Consider the following 21814-nt stretch of genomic DNA (forward strand, 5'->3'; position numbering starts at 1 on the left):
ATGAAGTAATTCCTTAGCTCTTTTTAAAATTAGTTCATAAAGTACAACAAAGAACCACTGAAACTTCATTATATTCCACAAAGAGCTGCACCGGACTTGTGCCGCGGGGCGCAGCACAAACACAACCAATCAATTGTTTCCGATATTGTTTACTGATCTCATATGACCTGCACTTTCGGATTCAATTTCTGTTCAACTTTGTGTTAAACTCAATGCTATATGGAATTTCAATTTATATTTTTGCTTTTATTTGTTATTGGAATAGAAATTATAAGATTTAAATTTAATTATTATGATTTATGGTAGCCGTAAAAAAAAGCATATACTAAAAGAATTCTCATCATAATCACTATAATTATGACTGTGTAACTGGGAATTTGAATAAAGACAGATAATAACAAGACTGTAAGCTAACCAACAATTTTTTTTACTATTGCACTTACTGGAGTCACATAAGGGACTTTATACGAGCTGAAGACTGGCCTTCGTCTAGTCCTGACATGAACCAAACATATTTAAAAATTAGTTATTAAACGGCATTCCAAAATCTAATCGCTTAAAAATGTCTAGACTCTAGAACAAGCAGTGAGTAAGTTCCAGTCAGTTCGAATATATTTTTTTTTTTTTCTGCGATGTCAATAAATAAGATCATACAGGTTTTATTAAATTTACAAAAAATATTGTGTAAAATACAGTATTTGTAACAGAACTTACGGCTAGTGTATCTATCATATACCAGAAAATAGAAGTTTGGATTAAATTTAATAATTGAACGTAGGAGTACCATGTTAAAAAATAAGGCAAATTCTAACTCAAGATTCTTTCAAAAATGGAAAATTTACCAAAGTTTGCCGCCTTTATGAATAGTATTTTGACATTAATAAAAAAAATATCGAACGTTACAAAAGTCAATTAAGCAATTATTATAATAAACAACAAAATCAAACATTACATTTACTAACAGACATAAAACTAAACATTATGATAATCATAAATGTTTATGGAGCATATGATTCGAAATAAACGTATTTAATTGGTAGATAATAAGCTAATATTGAAGTTATCCGATACACTTTATTAAGACAAAATCCTTCATTATTATAATAAATGTGAATGTTAATTTGTTTATTTTAGGATTCGCAGGTAATTTCTAGTATTTTATTACTTCGTTCTGTTATAAGCTTATGGACTCAAGTTTACTAATATAACTAATCTCAGCTTCGAGCATGACCTCAAGATTGTGTTCAAGTCTCTGTTCTTATTAATAAATTGGACTTGATTCACTAATTTCAAACTCAATCTCAGTTGAGAGTTGTCAAAAGACGTTCATGTTATTAAATCAAACTAAAACTAAACTTAGTGAAGCTAAGCTGACTAAACTGTGGACAGGGCACATATTTTGACGGACAGATGACCATTGGGGCTGTAAAGTCCTCGAATAGCGACCACGTCCGAAAGACGCAGTGTTGGTAGGTACAAGAAGGACCGACGATCTGATCAAGGTCCTGTACGCATCCGGGCAAGATCGTCGGAATTCGTTGGATGAGGGCAACGCAGGACCGATTGTCGTGGAAATATTTGGGGGAGGCCTTTGTTCAGCAGTGGACTTCTTTCGGCTGATGATGACGATGATAATGAAGCTGACTAAGCCGAAAAAAGTATGTTTTAGCACGATGTAGTCGTATTAACAGTATCGCAAAATAGTCCCTATCGCTGTAATGTCCAAGTACTCTAAAACATTGTTTGTGTGATGAACAATATTCTAAGGATGTACATATAAGTTAAGCTGACAGTGTGTATAAATATGAGCTGATAAGTGCAAAAAAATTCAAGTAAGACATGCAACCGAAGATTCTATTCTGGTGATAAAACGAAAATTACAAATTTTATTTTTCAAACGTAACAAACATGTACACTAAGAGAAGAAAAAAACTTACAGAAGAAAAACAAAGAATAATAAAATTATTCTAAGGATTTCTTTTTGTTAAATCACATCACGTCAACAATACATTTCATGAGACTTTAATTACAAGAAACTAAAGAAATAAACACAAATTATAATTGTTAAAACGTGCTATTGGTAAGAACAGGGTGTTTACAAAATTACTTTGTAATTACAATTACTTTGGGAAACTCATCAAATCTGAAACAAGGGCAAAAAGTTGAGTAAGCCGAAACTCAAAGCCTTTGTTTATGAACAATGTATTAATAAATGGCTTTTGACGTTTATATATTATTAAGATATATTAATAATTATATAATATTTAACACATTATATATCGTTGATTGAGTATACTACGTTTAACAATTATGTGTTCTGGTCTCCCGCCGCTATTTCTATGCACCTAAGCACTTAGTTCACATTTTATAATTAGATCCCATTAAGGGGATATTATTGTATTAAAAAGCAGTCCAATTTTTTTTTAAGTTGCACGACGATTTTTAAACGATACTAGGAGTGTGAAGTTAAACCAGTATAAGTTGAATTTAAAATATCTGCGGTGATCATATACCATTGGGTGACAATCAGTATGAGATTTAGATAGATAATAACAGATTATGTACTTCAGATCTTAATAGTTTAAGCTCAAGACGGTAAAGGATAACCATATTAGAAATTCACTAAGAGAAAAATGCGACAATTTGCTAGAATTTTACTAATACCAACAATTTGAAGAGAAAGGTGTGGCAGATTGGTGTATATAGAGGAGAGTAAATAAAATTGTACATATAGCTCTGGATGATGGTAGCGCAGGACCGATCATAGTAAAGATTTTTGGAGGCCTTCGGCTTTGTCCACCAGTGGACGTCTTGCAGTTGATATGATGATAAAATTTGTTATGTTTTAAAATGATAACCCTCACTTCTGGGATTTTATTCAAAACAAAATTTATGAAGGATCCGACTCAAACCTGCGACCAAGAGGTTCTTGAGCTAACCGTTCGAATGACGTAAAGTTCCTAGATATTGTATGCTTTGTACGCGGATTCGAGTGCCGCATCGTGCATAAATTTTGTTTTCAAATTTTATTTGTGTGATATGATGATGATGATGACATAAAGCAAAAAAAATAAGTAAATAGTACAACGGAATCTCTTTGTGGCATTTATACTCAATGGTAATACGAATATATCCTTAAATTTTAGAAAACATTTATTTTTGGTCAGATAGAAATCAAAGACGTTTTATAGAGGCGAGGAATGTAGCACGTTGAATAATTTTGAGAGTATGTCAAGTAATTGCAACTGGAGCAGTTTTAGATATGTAATGTTTGAGTTTGTGGGTTTGAAGATTCCTTACTCTACCGTGTTAATTAGCTTACAACATAATATGTATCTTATAAAGTTCTATTCCAGTGGCAGTTAATGTTAGTTAAGGCAGAAACTTTGTTGTTTGATGCTTTGTGGTGGTTTCAGTATTATATAGTGCAGAGTGCTCACCATAAAAAGAACTCAATATAGTTATGTAGAAAAACATAAAAACTTAATATATTGTTCTCATATGCTCTAGTTGTAATCGTTGAAATATAAATCAGCAATATAAAAGTACGTAGTAGCGGTTCGTTACGTTTGCCGTCTCTAGAGAGAACTCAGAACAACGAGCTTACAACATGAATCTTTCGCGGCGTCTTGGTGTCACAATACTGATTCGTAACCACTACTTATTGAGTTTTATACTATCCGTACTTTTTAGAAATTTTGATAATGGTTTTTCTTTATTGCATTTCGATACGGGCACTTGAATAAAAGTAAGCCACAAAATTGTGATTAAAAAATATATTTTGGAGGCATTTGTATATTTTAATAGCAGCAGAGATAGTTTCAGTGTTTGCCTTGGGTTGCACTGTTGTCGCATAATAATATTATTATTGTATTCGTTTGAAAGGTGATAAAAAATTAAAAACTGCGGCGGGAATTTATTTGTTTTAGGATGACCGCACTTTACTTTCACCTTTGTCAGATGTGCTCTGTAAGATATCATTCTATATTTCATAGTCATCAAGATATCAGGACGGCGAAAGGAAGTGAATGTATTTGATCTTGAAAATTTTGTTTTCAAATTTTAGTTGGGAACTGTCTCTTTGCCAATGCTCATCTAGAAGTCCTAAAATTACCTTGGGAGTATCATCTATGAGTCTGGAGGAACTTAATATTACATCAATTCGAGGACTTTCAAAGCTTGACAGACCTTCGCCGAACGCCACTCAATGTGTAATCACGTTGCAACTGACTCATAGGGTTAGTTTGGACATATTCTGGTCATATGTGAAAAACCATGTTGCTACCCGGATGCGAGATGTCGAAGATTACAAAGATCATCCGACATTCTAAACCACTGCATTAGAATGGGAGGCTCCTTTGCAGCGGATGCCGGCTAGATTATGGGTACTACAACGGCGCCTGTTACTGACGTGAAGCAGTAATTATGTAAGCATTACAGTGTTTCGGTCTTAAGGGCGACGTAGTTAGTGAAATTACTGGGCAAATGAGTCTTAACATCTTCTGTGTCAAAGTGACGAGCGCAGTTGTAGTGCCGCTCAGAATTTTTGGGTTTTTCAATAATCTTGAGCGGCGCTGCATTGTAACGGGCAGGGCGTATGAATTGCTATCAGGTAAACGTCCTGCACGTCTCGCCGCTTATTATATAAAAAAATTTATTTAATAGAACAGTGCAATGGGGCGCAAGCTCTGAGGCTATCTAGATTACTTCAAAGCATGCTTTGGGATTATATTCCCTAGTAATCAGTAAAGTAGCCGTCCAGAGCATACCTGGCCATGACGGACTTTTGCAGAAGCAAATTTGAAAGAACTTGGATTGAAATTAATATTTTTTTTGTTTGACAAAAATACGTAAACAAGCAATCATAGCGATATTGTAAGATAAGTGCTATAATTACCCTGTTATTCAAACTGATTCGAAAAAACCTACTTTCAATGGAAATACCCTTTAATTAAAATATACCGTTATCTCAATTTCATTACGGGCTCTACGATATTAAAACAAATGGAATGTACCCTTATTATCTGAAATGAGAATTAAATAATGTAATGTAAATAAGTTTAAAAGTTAGTTTGTTCATTTTAGATAATAAGTATACGATTCTAGTGAGAGTTCCGAGTGAGACAAATTTTTATTAAGGTGCAGATTTTTTAATTCGAGAATAATCGAATGCAGGTAAGAAGTAGCACTTATTTATCAGTAACTAGATATTGGTATATCTTGACAGTTTTCTTATGCGTTACCCGTTTGCGATTTTCCAATTTTTATCAATTAAGCCACTAACAATTGGAGCTATACTACTGATAGGATATATATTTTTATAGAGTTGACCCAAAATAAATTAAGATTTTACGATTTTTTTAGTATATTGATGGCACTAGATAGGATTAGTAATGGTATTTATCTTCTCAAAACTGATTCCCTTAGAATTCTTTTTGAAGTCTTCTTTTCTAACACGACCACCGTTTCAGATAGAAATGGCGCTGAGAGAGAAGAAGATCCCAGCATTCTTATTTTTACGCTCTTTTTAACAAAATATACAATATTGTAGTGTCATTACGATTGCAATAAAATAATCATAAACTAGTCTCTGGCTGATCACTCAGCTGCAACATAAAACATATTTACACATATTCTTTCGAGTGAGCACGTAAAAGAGTGCTGTTTTTTTTTGTAGCTGTGGAGGTGATAAAAGATGATATCATAAGCTTGGTGCCTCATCGACAGCCATTAACAGTGCAGTTATAGACAGCATTGTATAATTTTTTATTAAATTATTTTCACTAAATGTGTGACGTAAGAAATATAATTATATGTTTGCAATGCAAAATCAATAACTGCTAGCAACTATCGGCTGTGATCACAAAGGAGAATTCATTTCGCTTTTTAATAGCCTGTCAAAGTTATAATTGGTATGCTCTATCATAACTGCCTGTCAATTACACACGTGTAAATTTTAACACGTATTTATTCTGTATTCTGCAATCATAAGCCAAAACCAGTAATATTATTTTGACAATTAAATAATACACTAACTACTACAATGATTATACATTCATAACAGAAGGTAAGATATACAATCAGTTTATTTATTATAAACATTAATTTATTTAAACAAAACTAATATTCTAACTATATTTACAATACTATGATTACATTAATTAAAACTATCACTAAGGGGAAGCGTACCAAGAATACTGTCAGCATTTCCACGTTGTATAGCTAGGCTGATGTGTTGACTGAAATAGCTGGCAGCGCTTGGGTTGCCAGCAGACTTATTGAGGCAAGAAGATTTTACTTTGTACATTCTCCTCGCCTCTGGGCCCCACAGGCCAAGTGTCTCGACACTAAATGGCAAAAAGGTATAAGAATCACTGAGACCGACATATTTGCGACGTTTGCTATCTTCGGCAGTCGAAGCAGCAGCCCCAGCACCAACTGATGTAACTTGGACATGAAGGAGCCAGAGTATCGACGCAAGTCGCGTCCCGTGCCCAAGATTATTGTTATATACTTTTTAATTATTAACTTTTGTTAAGGTGTTACATTAAGGCATGAATTATATTCATATTGGTTATAATTTCAAAATATTTATTGTGACGAATTCTCACAATCAAGCTTTTGGTGCAATGACGTTCGATATACACACGCACAATAGGCACACGCCACAAATGACACCATAATAATCTTTGACAGCTATGTCTATACATTTCTGCGTTCACTCCAGTTGTTTAAAATATTAACGGTCAGAAGCAGGAATGTAAACACTATTTCAGTTTCAGCTGCGTATTTTGAATTTAGAACCCGATTGTCCCATTCTGACAAGCGGATCTTGTCTGGGGGCTTGTCAATAATACTGTACCATATTTAATGAAAATATATTCGTTTTATTAAATAACTTCCGCATTCAGCACATAAATCTTATATAAATAAAATAACCTTACCGATGATAATTCACACCACCTTTTTTTGAGTTGTTAATGTATTATTGAAGCATTTTTATTGCACACTTAGGCTTGTTAATTGACACACAGCTGACAAACGACTAAGGAGAAAAGTGTGCTTACATTGTCTTTGACCACACTTTAGCCGTTCCGTTATCAGAATGCGAATGATATGTCTATATGTATAGGACGTCATTGTTCTGGTGTATACTTTATTTATATTCAACGTCTGAAAATTTATACCAAAAGATCGATAAGAATGCCCCCATTTTTTAAAAATAATCGACTATATTACCTTTCGTTCTCCATAGACGAGTTCTATCGAGATCACTGATCATAAAAATAAACATGATTTAACTGACAAATTTGTAAAACAATAATAAATAATCATAAATTAATAACATTATTAAATTGAAAACTATATCTCAACAGTTACTGCTAACAAGATCGGTACCGTCCGACGAATCATTAAAATATAAATACGTACTTACAGATCACATATTCCTAGTACGACATCATTATATTTACAAATATAATTCTTAAAATACACGTCATAGATACGTTGAACAACTGAACCGAAATACTGTAATACAAAATGAGATTACAACAAAGTTTATCTGTATAATCATATTATTACATTAATTGATGTTATAATAATTTCGTTATCAAACAATGCAATAAATGTAAATGTTTTTCTTGCAGTCATTATAATTAAATAGTATTTTATTTCTACGAACACCAAACTGAATTATGGTCATGTATCTATATTATTAAGTCTAATTTTTTTTTAAGTTTATGTCGACTGTTTATCTAGGATCTCTTCATATTATTTTGTTGTCAATGAAATTTTGAGAGAAATAGAGAATATTTTTTAAAAATAGTTTTGTAGAAATATCTATTCAATGAAAATCGCATATCTTAATGTGTTTGTAATCCTATTAATAAAATGTTTTTTTTAAAGAATCAAGTATTACATTTACGCAAATACCTAACGCTTACAATACAGTTACAATTACACGCATTTTAATCCTTTGAAAAGTATTTTATTTCAATTGATAATACTAGCATTAATAAAATAAAATACTTTTAAAACTTATTACGATTTTGTTATGTTTTATTGGTATGTTAGTGTAATGAAGTTTAATGTACTTAATACAATAAGATTAAAATCACAAATAAATTTTATGTTATATAAAATAAGCCATAAGTTTATTTTGACATTATAAATTACTAGCCTAGATTTATATGAGGCTAGTAATATTATTTATATATCAGGTAGGACCTCGTCCAAATAAAATAAACAATTGATAACAATGTTAATTTGAGTTACCAGCTTATAGAAGCCTAGCCCACCATCTTAATTTATTGCTCAGCCTATATCAGTGACACAATCTTTTGTCATTCAAATAGTAAGGACAATGTAACATGAAACAGCAAATTTGAATGATTATTTATATGCCATTTAGTTATAGGTATTCACGGGCTACTTTCCGCAACTCGACGACTGCTGTGCGCCTATTTTGCGTCATAGGGTTGGGTTGCTAATCTTGCCTTCCCAACTCCTCAAGGAAGTTACTCAAACCTCTGATGTCACCCATGACCTCGGGGAGAGTCCTCGGTGACCCCAGGTGTTTCGCCCGGTATGTGGCCACACCGCAGAACTCCAGGATGAGGTGTGTGGCCGTTTCTTCCGTCTCCATGCAAGCCCTGCACAGGGGACTGTCAGTGACACCTATATTAAACAGATGTTTGTTAAAGGGGCCGTGACCCGTTATTACATGAGTTATCTTACGTAATCTTGATCGTGTGAGTTTCACCAGCTTACGAGAGAGCCTCTGATCTATGCATGGTAGAGCCTCTTTTACTTGTCTGCATCCACTCATCTCCGTCCAGTATTTATTATGTAGCTCCTTGGTGTGCTGCCTTATGACTGATGTGGGCCAACCAGAGGGGAGAGGGACTATTGGTTCCGGTCCAATGGCTATCTTTTCTGAGCCCATCCTTGCTGATTCGTCAGCGGCATCATTACCTCTGGAGCCACTGTGACCCTTGATCCACTGCAGAGTTACGCGATTGTTGTTATCACATACTTCCGTCAGGGAACAGTAACAGTTGTATATAAGCTTTGAGGTGATAATATTGCTTTGTAGGGCTTGTAGTACTGATTTGCTGTCCGTAAGGATCCAGATGGAGTAATCCTTTACCTTACGTGTCAGAGTCGCCGTAGCCGCTTCGATGATGCCCATGCATTCCGCTTGGAAGACAGAATTATGAGCACCAAGTGTTGCAGCTATGTTTATGTTTAGATCTTCAGAAAACACTCCGTAACCCGTTCCAGACCTTGTTTTCGAGCCGTCAGTGAAGATCCAGAGCTCCTTTCCATTACGACACTCTTTCGGTTCTTCATGCAGCTGTATTTTATATTTCTTGTCAAAAATAAATTGCTTTGGAGACCTGTCACTTACTGCCAGCAGCAGTGGTTCCTATATAATCACCTCATTTAGGACCTCTGAAGAAGCAGATTTATTGGTCTTCCAAAGATTTTGTGTTTTTAACCTTGCCGCAGCGGAGGCTGCCTCTTGTTTTATGAATAGGTGTAGCGCTGGAAGATTCAGCATGGCTTCTAAAGCTGCAGTAGGTGTAGTTCGCATACATCCTGTAATGGCCATACAGGCTAGTCTTTGGAAACGTTGTAGTTTGTTACATGTGGTTTTAAGTTTAGTGCGTGGCCACCAGACTACTGCGCCGTAACATAACATGGGACGTATTACCGTTGTGTAAAGCCATAGTACGATATATGGGGCGAGACCCCATGATTTTGCTACCATTCTACGGCATTGCCAGAAAGATAAAGTAGCCGTTTTTATTTTCGCCTCTATATGGGCACTCCAATTCAGCTTACTATCCAGTAATACTCCTAGATACTTTACCTCGTTTGTTAGTTGGAGTTCAGTATCAAACAGTTTTGGTAGTTTGTAGTTTCCCAGAACTCGTTTGTTAGTAAACATTATCAGTTCCGTTTTTGTTGGATTAACTGATAAGTCGTTGTTTTTACACCATTTTTCCACGATGTTCAATGCTGCATTTGTTACTTCGCATACTGTATTAGCAAACTTTCCGCATATTAAAATGGTTAGATCATCTGCGTAACCTACAGTATAGTATAGGTTTTGGTTGAGGGTGGTAATCAGATCGTTTACAACGAGGTTCCACAAAAGAGGCGAGATTACACCTCCTTGGGGGCAACCTTTAGCAACAATCGCTTTTTGTGACTCACCTTCAGCAAGTAATATGACTCTACTTTTCAGCATGTTATCAATCCATGTGTTAAGTGTTGTACATACTCCATGGCGTTGTAGGGCATCCTTTATTTTGGTGAATTTTGTCTTGTCGAAGGCACCTTCAATGTCTATGAAGGTTCCTAGGCAAAAGATCTTTTCTGAAAGTGCACCTTCTATTACATTTACTACAGCTTGCAGTGCAGATTCAGTGCTTTTCCCTTGACTATACGCATGTTGATTAGGGTGTAAGGGTATTCTTCGAAGGTAGTTTTCCCTCAGTTCTCTCTCGCATAGCCTTTCCAAAGTTTTCAAGATGAAGGAGGTAAGGCTAATGGGTCTGAATGATCTAACATTAGAGTAGTCACTTTTACCTGGTTTTGGTATGAAAATCACTTTCACCTCCCTCCATATTCGGGGTATGTATCCATGCGCTAGACACGCCCTGAATATGTCAATCAGCTGGTTTAGAAGGGTCTTTCCCCCCCATTGTAACAAAGCAGGAAATATTTCGTCCAGCCCCGCTGACTTAAAAGGGTGAAAGGTATTAATGGCCCATTTTGTTTTCTCAATGGTAACCACCTTGTGGGCTATCCGCCAGTCTTTTTCTTCAGGAGAAGAGTATTCATCCATCCGCTCTATTTTCTGCATGATTTTGCAGCCAGGGAAGTGTGTTTCTATAAGGATGCCATTTAGTTTTATAGGCAAACTTTTACGATAGGAATCTTTGTTTGGTGATAAAGGACTATGGAAACCTTAATACCATAGAGCGTAATTTGCATTATGAACGTTCATAGCACGTTACATGCATTCTGTAGCACAAAAATTTGTTTATTTATAATCTAGTAACTCTGAAAATGATCGGATTTCTATATTTGCTAAATATATTAAGTTCTCTAGCTTTGCCTAATTTGGAGCAAGGAAAATTGTGTGAAAGTGAATCATTTATAGGCATAAATGGTATATATTATATCAACCCATTGTTTGCTGAACCAAGAGATAGTTTGACCTGGAATAGTGTATATTTGTAAACATAAGTCCTCGAGTTTTAGCGAGACTAACGAATTGTATTATAAATCCGAAAGGGTTTTCGTTTTCGCTTAAAGCTCCCAGGCGGCTTATTTTTTTCCGACATCTTCAACAAATATCGTTAATGTATACGCATGTGTAGTGCACTTATAGAATTATAAACTCAAACCTTCCTCAAGAACCTGCTATCCATTGGTGAAAACTGCATGGAAATCGGTACAATATTTTTGAGTTTATCGCGAACAGACAGACAGACGCGGTGGAGGACTTTTTTGTATAATATGTAGTGATAGTACGTTATTGGATACGGTGTCAATCTAAATTCAGTGGTAATAATTTCGGATGAAGTGAATTCATTAGAATAATCACGTAAGTTGACATAATATTATTGTATATGAAAGTTTACAATCAAGTAAACTTTAATATATTTTAGATATCGTCTTTACTTAAAAACTTTAGGCCAAATAATAAAAAAAACACTACTAAAATCATTCTTAAATATCCAGAAGATTTTTTTAACACAAAATAATAATTAAACGACATAATATTACGGAACCATTGTATAACTTAGTTGCAGTAGAAACTTCTGTGAATTAAGTTGTAATGGTGCATTTAATACTACGGAAATTATGGATAGCTGTGAAGACGAGATCCCGTTACAGATTAATTCAAATCATATTAAAACATCTGCTCGTAGTTTCGAGAACATTGTGATACTAAAGGTGTTTGAAGTGAGATTAAGGATTTGAACTTTGCAAAATTTTACCTCTGAACGGCGTACGGTTGCTTCGGATTATATTCACGGTACCTTTAAGCACTACACTGCTTGTCTTTTAGGGTCACCGAAATATAAAACCTTACAAATAATAAACTTGTACATAAATATAGCCATTTATTTCGTTCTTTCCTAAATATTTTTATTTTTAATTATAACATCTTTATAAGAACATTATTATTCTCCTATATATATCGCCGCTTAGTTAACAGTGGGGGTTTTTTCAGTAATATGGAAGAACTATGTCTATATATCATAAGATGAAGAGCTCAATCGATTTGCTGATTATATTTGCTGGTTTCTTAAGAAATTTAAACATCGCTACGCAGCAATGAGCAGTTCGTATTACTTACTATTTGGTTATTTTCGTGCTCGTTTCCTTTATAAGTAAAACAAGGGTGTATTTTCATTAGTACATACCAGTCTGCCTAAGAGTACTTGAAAAATAAAATCAAGCATACTAAAGCTAAACATTGAAATAAAACACGTTGAATAAATTGTGTAACACTCATCTCTTTTTAAGCATAATATTTGAATTAAGGTTTTTAACGTTGTTGGTATTTTTTTATATATTTCAGAAAAAGTGAAAAAATGGTTTAAGATGCTACTTCTAATGTTTATTCTCACCTTGAATCATATGCATTCCGTTGTTTGTTAGTAGTAGGAGTTACAACTAGGTTAGAGTACAGGTCCTATCGTGTTTAATATCCGACTCAACATCCCATCAATTAATACAAATACTTATGTACTCAACCTCCTATTTATCGTTAAAAGTCTGCCCGGTAAATTATATTTCTTTAAAGTTTAAAAAAAATCTAATCTTTTGAAGTCAATTTTGGAGAATTCTTAAATATCCGTACTACAAGTGTTATGTCTTTTTATATAGGTCGGTAATCTCATAATGTTTTTGTAGATATCTCAAATAGCTTTATTAACTTATGTTAATTTATAATATGTATAATATATAATCCCAAATATGAACAAAATATTGAGTCGATATTTCCTACTACTACTGATCGGTTAAATTTTATGAATATCTACAGTTTTTTAAGTATGTGAATTACATGTTTCAAGTAATAAATAACAGATTAATTTTTATACCAATTCAGTTTATTTCCCTTTTTCCTCTTTCTAAAATGGAAGAAACTATACAAGGCTTAGGATTTCAAATACAAAATTTAAGTAATAATTTTATGTGTTAGCTCTTTGTCTATAACTAAACACATATTTTTGTAAATAATAAATACAAGCCGACTACAAAGAGCTAGTTATATATCCTATCCCATAGTGCAACACAGCCTTAAGCTCTCACGCTGCGGTAGAGCCTAACGCAGCACTTCTCTTATCGGTCGGCCCTTCCGGGCGACTTGTTATTGTAACAGTAGTTGGTAAGATAGTTTTAAGTTACATTCTGCATTTATATTTTAAGATCAGTCTTGCATCAAACTCTGTAAGCTCGGGTCGTAAATAATAAACTCTTATTTCGATTCTAAAATATTAATTTTAATTTCTATTTTTAAAAGAGAGTTTCTTGCGCCGCTTCTTCTCTCTCAGAGCGCCATTTGTTTCCGAAGCGGTAGTAGTATCTAGTAGTATAAGAAATGACATCAAAAAGAATTCTAAAGGAATCAATTTTGAGAAAATAAATGCATTTTATGCCTTTTAAAAATCCAATCGCTCGCTCCCGAAATCTAACTAGCTACATATTGTTTGTATTATGAAAAAGGTTGAATGTCGCTATTGTGTTTTATAGTAACACAAGATAATATTATATCAGATATAGAAAATACCTTTGCCTATCTTAAAATAAATCTTACATAATATTCCTGATCCGTTTGTTATTCAGACATATTTTATCAATAACTGATAAAAAAGTTGAAAAGTGTCATATAGGCTACCGTGCTTGTTGAGTAAAAAAAAATCCTTTGAAATAATGATACACTTTGCTTGGATAGCAATATTTTCTTAATCGATTTGGGTTGTCTTATTGCAACTTATTTACTACAAACCTTTTCGATTTATAATGCGTATTAAGATATTGATTAAGAGGTCTATGCTCGGAGTTTTCCTGCGAGATTAGATAGATTAGATTAGTAGGAAAATGAAAGTTACTGACATATCCTAGATGGTTGCTTAACTGAAGTGGCAGTGGCTAGATGACATAGTCATCGAATTGCGACCACGTGCCGGAAGACTCAGAGATGGATCAACGATTTGATTAAGATCACGGGAGGATTATGCATGATCATTAAGATATTGGAATTAATTTAAAATTTCATGTTATTTTCAAATATATTTATTTCTCCATGAGTTTATGAGATTATATGGACAGATGGATAAATATATATATTTGGTTTATAAAATGAGCGACCTCTTAATTTTTTTTTAAGCTGTCCTTTGGAGAGAGCTCTTAAAACATCAAAAACTAAAATATTTTCACTCGAGACTCAAAAAAAAAAAATAGTCAGTTTTTTCGCCGTGCGAGCGCTCTATCCAACTCAGCCACGAATTGAACGCGAGAGGTCACGGGTTCGAGTCTCGCATCGTTCATAAAATTTTGTTTTCAGTTTTATTTGTGTAGTAGCAATATTATTATTAAGATCCATTTATACAAATACACAGCAATGTTCAAGAGAAACAAGAAATACGGTCACTCTCGCTCTTCTCATGTGCACTGATCCTAACACCATTTATAATTCAAAATCGAACTAGAACTGTAAATTAAGTTACCTCGCCGGATTGCGTGTCAATTTAAATGCCACGGCTGATTTTTCGCTTCACTCATTTAACATGTCCTCGATTCGTTTATCGAATATATGAGTTTCAATATCATTTAAAATAACGATTTTTGATACTTGGTAGATACCTCCAAGTAATTACATAGTAATGAAGACAATATATTATGCTAAAATTAGCTTATAGACAAACAACACCTCTAACGGAGATACATCAAGATTTTTCTATCTTTGGAATGCGAATATATTGTTCCTCTTACCGTTTTTTTATTAACAAGTCATAAGCAATCAGCCGCGCTTGGCATTAACTCCTTATAGTCCAGGAGGAAGCGGCGCATGAATGTACCAAAAACTATTCCACCTAAATTTTTTTATGCAATCCTCTTCAAAGCGCTACTGATGATACGCATTTTGTTTTATTTTAATAAAGAATATAAAAAAAAAATTGCTCGATTGAAAATAAAAGTTCCTTGCAATTGCTTAAACAATTTCGGTTCAAACAATATCGCGCAGGGTTTTAAAAAATATTATTTATATTTTTTAGATATATTTTTGATGGGTCAAAAATGCTCAAATTTAAAAACTTATATCTCTAAAAAGATTGATTTTATCGTGAAAAGTCATGGGACCTTTTTTATTTCTATTTTAATAAAGAATGTTAGTAAAATATTCGGTTGAAAAATAACCAACTTGCAGTGCACGGGCGGCGATGTCTCCTGAAATAAAACTATTTTGAATATTAAACTACTAGCTAACACATACATCATAGTAACACAGACACACACACATTATCATTGAAACTTATGTCGTATTAAATATAACACAACATAATACAAAAAATATTAACAGTTGGATTCACTAGATTACATTAATTCAACATTCGTACCAGCCAAGAAGATTTTACAATAAGTAAAAGTAATTATGTTATTATTTTATACATTATTCGTATTTATAAGTATTTTGTTTTTCATAATCTTATTTGTATTTACTTTGGGTCAAGGTGACTTAGGATAATAAAAAACAAATTCAAATATTTTAATTCAAAATAGTATGTGAAATTACTTATTGTAAGTCGAAAACTACCACCCATTCTAAAAAGTATGCCTCAGACCTAAGCTTCTTTTTTTTCACAAAAAATACGGTTGTAAATAATATCGTACCATCAAACTTATTATCTAATAGCCTGAGAGCAGTCGCTCCATTCCCAATGCGTGGTATCATTTTAAAAATCATATTTTATGTAATAGTAACCTCACATGCATTTTTTACAATTCTATTGAATTTTGTAATACATACAATAGTGGGAAAATAGCAATAGTTGTAAATCTATAATGGTTACATCAAAAGCTTGAACTTCAATAATTTGTCAGTGATTTATGGCTACAAACGATCGCAATAAAAGTGACGTCACAGTGGAATTCAGTCTCACCTTAGTTCTAGAGACTGTCCGGAACTGTGATAAATCACTGATTTGAGACAAGTATGCTTTATGTAACTTTGTCAAAAAACATTAAGGATTTATTAGGATTTTGGATCTTTTGGACGAGCCATATTATAGCGCAGTGGATAGTCAAAATAAATATTGACGATCGCCATTCATTATTGAGAACCTATGTTTTTTTTATGATAGTAAGGATGAGACGAGCAGGACGTTCAACTGATGGTAATTTATACGCCCTGCCCATTACAAAGCAGTGCCACTCAGGATTTTTGAAAATCCCCAAAAATTTTGAGCGGCACTAAAATTGCACTGAGACATAAGATGTCTCATTTGCCCAGTAATTTCACATGCTACGGCGCCCTTCAGAATGTTAGTAGTGGTCCGTTGCATTCGCAACTAAAGGTATTATCTCAATAAAATGTTTTAGTAGGGATAACAGAGAGAGTCGTCATACTGAAATATCCAGAGCAAGCCTGTCATTAATCTGGCATAGCGAGATCCCGGTTTTTCACTATTTTGGTTTATCACAGTTTTGCCAAATTAAACAGTTAAAGTAATATCTGACAGTTCATTATTCATTCATTTTTGCCTTTCTTTCGGCACTTTTCATTCAAAATGAAACGTCTGAACACAAAATGAATCAAAAGTGCCGAATGAATTTATTTCTTAACCGATCCAACAATGTTGAATATAGGCATTGGGTGTCATTCACTTTCACTTCGAATGGACAAAAAAAGAACAGTCTGAAGCCAAAAGAGAACATTCATTCGCATTCAGCCATTTTGTTTAGAGTCCTGTAGTGGACCAGCCTAGTGAAATTCTATTAGAAAAAAACGACTCACTCGATTGTATGAAACGTGCAGTACAGATAACGGCTATAATCTTGAAGAAAACGGAGATAGCCAAAATCCACTAAGTTTTAAGCAACTGTTCGTCTTCAAACTTAGCTGGATTATACTTCGTCGCCAATCGGAATACTGTAATTACTACTATATCAAACTTATGTAACATGACAATACGATACGTCAGGAGTACCTTCAAAAAAAGCGCGTATACCTTCCTTTACGGCGACACTAAATGCCAGCGACCTTGAGCGATATGAGTTCAGGTCTGCCGGCCCGCTATCTATGTAACAAAGCCAATATTTTCAAAATTCTTGGGTGGAAAACAGTTTATATGCTTACAATCCTCGTTATTCACTACTAATCTGAATAAATGCACCTGATTTCTGAGATTTTCTGAGAGAAGTACCAAAAAAATGCGTCACGCCATGCCAAATATCTTGTTTAACTTCAAAGAAAAGTGGTAGTTCAAAAAGGCTCGGCAGTGTTAACTATAACCAATAGCAAGCATTAGCAACCTACAAATAAGACTTAAGGATATGTGTAACAGTATTAAGTAGTGTTCATAGCTCGAAATGCTATACTTTACCCCAAAACTTGTCTAAAAACACCATTTTTGCGTGTTTTCTGCTTACTCTTCGCCTTAAGGCTGGCAACGCTCCTTTGATTCCTCTGGTGTTGCAAGAAAAGGTTGGCGACGGTGATCACTTATAACCAGGTGACACGCACGCTCGTTTGTCTACCTTTTCCATAAAAAAATACTGCACGTTTCTTACTTAACTAAATTTCAACTTATACTAAGGCAGTCCCGCCACATATTACGTAGTATTTACATCCTCTTTGTAGCAGACAAACGTCAGCGTTTAGTCAGTTTTAGTCGACGACACATTGAAATAAAATAGCTGATGAATGTACTTATCTCTATCATTTTTTAAATGCCGTGTGCACATGGAATGAAAAAAAATATTCGCTTGAGTGAATAATCCTTCGAGTGAATCGTCTGATTTCACCTTTACTTAAGAAGTATTATAATAGTTAAGAGAATACCATATTAAAAAATAATGTCTTATTTTATTTATTACAATAATACGAACTCCAGATATAGTTATTATGATATACGAAAGGGTAAGAAATTTAAAAAAAAATATTACGATTTAGTTTGAATTTTTGTTGGTTTTCTTTTTTGTTCATTTTTGATGAATTTGTTCCTGTTAATAGAAATCAAATTACGATCATAGATCATAGATTATTATTTTGCATTAGAAAACGTTTGCCACCACCTGCCGGTGAACACCGGTTACCGAAATTATACATATAGATTACTATACAGTGATTTTCATCATAGTATGGTATGGTATACTTTATATTTTTGTATTACCAGTGGAAGGCTCATCTGCATAGGATGCTTGCTACATTATCACCAAGGGTACCACAAGGGCACCTATTTCTGCTGTGACGACGTAATGTGTAAGCTTTTTTGTGTTTCTGTCTGAAGGGCGTCGTAGCTAGTGAAATTACAGGGCAAATGAGACTTAATAACTTATGTCTCAAAGATTCGAGCGCAATAATTGTAGTGCCGATCAGAATTTTTGAATTTTTCTAGAATCATGAGCGGCACTGCATTGTAATGGGCAGGGCGTATCAATTACTATCAGCGGAACGTACTGGTCGTCCCTTATTATCATAAAAAATAACATTATTACAAAAGCTCATAAATTTAGTATTATTCCCCGCATACGTTACCATATTCAGTTTCATAAATCTCCATTTAGAATCATTTCACACGTGAATAGGCTCGTTAGTTATAAATATCCTAACTCTGGTCGTTATGTCTCATTCAACGTATGAATATTGTGAGGAAAAAATAAAAGCAATTAATATTCAGGTTTTGTTATAATATTTGTCATATATTTTTTAAAGCAAAGAAAATCACTTTCCTCAATCAAGTCATTGGATTGACACTTCAAAATGTAAAACGTTATATGTCTTTCTTGTCTACCAACCCTGAGGAAAATCTTCAGCTATAATAGCAAGAACAGGCAAGAAACTCATTGCCCCCTCTTATAAATAAAATTGGAAATGTTGATTACAGCTTCATAATCTACAAATTTTTTTTTTACAATCCCCTTTAAAGGGGTGCAACAAAAATACTTAAATACTAAAATGTATCAATTGATTCATAAGAAAATGCAAATATCTTATAGGATTTGTACAAAGGCGGTACTCAGGTAGCTTATCACTTGTATTAAAGCCAACGATATTTTAATCACGTCTTTGACCCAATTCTGAAGGTAATGTAGATAAGGTCAGAGGCGGATATTAGCATCCAAATAATAAGAAGTATTTTGTTTCTCCATCCGTTGATATTATAAACTAAAGAATTATATACATCAATAGATCAAATATTATATATTATTACATTAAAAGTTAACCCTAACTTATTCGTAGCGTTAAAGTGCTACGCTAGTGTAGCTACGTATATTTACTGTTCTACCTATAGTAATACTAGCTGACCCGACAGATGTTTATGTTTTATGAATTTGCCAATAATATTTCAAAACATCAAGAATTATTTCGTAAAAAATGCTCCCTGTTGTTATAATGAAATTGTTTCACAGCGGAACTGTCAAAACAGTGCGTCACTAAATTCTCTCATAGAAAATATGTCTATACAAAACAAATATTGAAAATTTATACCAGCGACCGAATTCCACCATTAAACATAATGTTGAAATACTAAATACCATTAGCATCACGTTATCGTCTAGCATACAACCGCGCGATTTTCGAAAAATTTCTCGCCTTGCACAGCCAGTTTGTGGAATACATTGCGGGCTGCTGTTCTCCCAAACTAATACGACTTAGAGACCTTCATGAAAAGCGCATCTTTTTACTCTCTATTAGAAGAGCTAATTGGCCTCTTTCTCCCCTTATTATCGCTATAGAAGGAATATTCCATTAAAACTCTAATTTTGAGCGTTTGTAACTTAGTGCTATTATTAATCCCTTAAAAAGTATTTATCATAAATATTTCTTTAAAATTAAAAAACTTGATAACTTAAGAAAGTTAAAAAAAAATCATTCATCCTTTTAACCTAACATCTGGTAAATAAGGCATAAAGTGTTGCCAACAGTAATATTTTACGTCAAGATCCTTTTATATCGTAAACATCGCTATTTTGTTGCCAACTGTAAGAAAAACCAAGTTGCGGTGAGACTAAGTAATGAAGTTTTGAGATTTATGTTTGTAGGGAGTGCCTCTTTCAATTACAAGACGTTCTAGATATTTCTCGTTTTAGGCCTTACTAGAATGAATTGTTCGCCTTTGAGTTGAAAATACAGAGTTGTCTTAATAAATATAATATATATTTATATTTATATATAAATGAATTGCTGTTCATTAGTCTCGCTAAAACTCGAGAACGGCTGGACCGATATGGCTAATTTTCGTCTTGAATTATTTCTGGAAATCCAGGGAAGATTTAAAAGGTGAATAAATATGAAAATGCTCAGAATGAAATAGAAACAACAATTTTGTTTTTTCTTAGCTAACTATAGTTGGCAGATTAACAATAGTTGTTAACTATCTATCAGATTATTTTTATGTAGACTGATAAGTCATAAGTTTGAGAGTGACAATTAAGTATATAGGCTTAGAATTCAACAGCACCTGCCGGTGAACACCGGTTGCACACAATGAGGTTTAATTCACCCATCATTGACGATGCAATTATTCTTATTTCCAATATTTGTTTTGTATGGACATATTTTCTATTATTTACAAATTCATAAAATAACATTATTTTGTACTAACTAGTACTAAATATTTTAACTGTACTTTCCCCGGGGCGTAAAAAGAATAGGGGAGTCCCAGGCCCATGGGTGTCGTAAGAGGTGACTAAGGGCTTTTTAGAAGTGGGAGAGTCACGCTGCCGTCTTATGACGTCAGCACAATCGGGCCAGACTCGTCCGGGTTAATTACCACACTCGCACAGAATACCGGCGTGAAGTAGCGGCCTAATGAATAGCGCCTCAACGAGGACTTTTGCAATATCAGGGGAATTCACTCCAATTTAAACGCCGTCCACCACCACCTTGAGACGGCGCAGCCGGCCTTGAGTTTCCTTACGGAGACGCAGATATCTCGACCTAGCGATACGTCATATTAAACGTACCCCGGGTACAAAATTGAGTACAACTTTTTGCCTCATGCCGGGGTATGTGTGTACGTTAGGGAGGATATCTGCTGTCGCCGACTCGGCAATTTTGAGGGTAGGGACCTGTCTACTCTCTGGCTCCGCGTAGATTTAGACGAACGCGTCCGTATGTCTATAGGTCCCATAGTGGTAACGCAGAAACCGATCATCTCATGGGCTACGTTCAAGCGGCAATAGACGACGTGCTTGCACAGATCCCCTCCGGTGAAATCGTAATCTTGGGTGATTTCAACGGGCACAATGCCGAATGGCATGGATCACGTACCACAGACTACGCAGGGCGATCTGTGCATAATTTTGCATTGGCGTATGGTCTGTCCCAATTGGTTGAGTCGCTAACGCAGCTCCCGGATGTGGATAGCCACATGCCGTCCTTATTAGATCTTCTGCTGACTACACATCCCGATAGTTATCAGGTCTTTGTCGACGCCCCTCTCGGGACGTCCGACCATTGCCTGGTCAGGAGTATAGTGCCTATCGCATGCCAACGTCGCAGACCACCAGCGACCCACCGCGTTTGGCACTACAAGTCAGCAGATTGGGATAGGATGCG

The sequence above is a fragment of the Leptidea sinapis genome, chromosome 36 (assembly GCF_905404315.1).
Source record: "Leptidea sinapis chromosome 36, ilLepSina1.1, whole genome shotgun sequence".
Lineage (NCBI taxonomy): Eukaryota > Metazoa > Arthropoda > Insecta > Lepidoptera > Pieridae > Leptidea > Leptidea sinapis.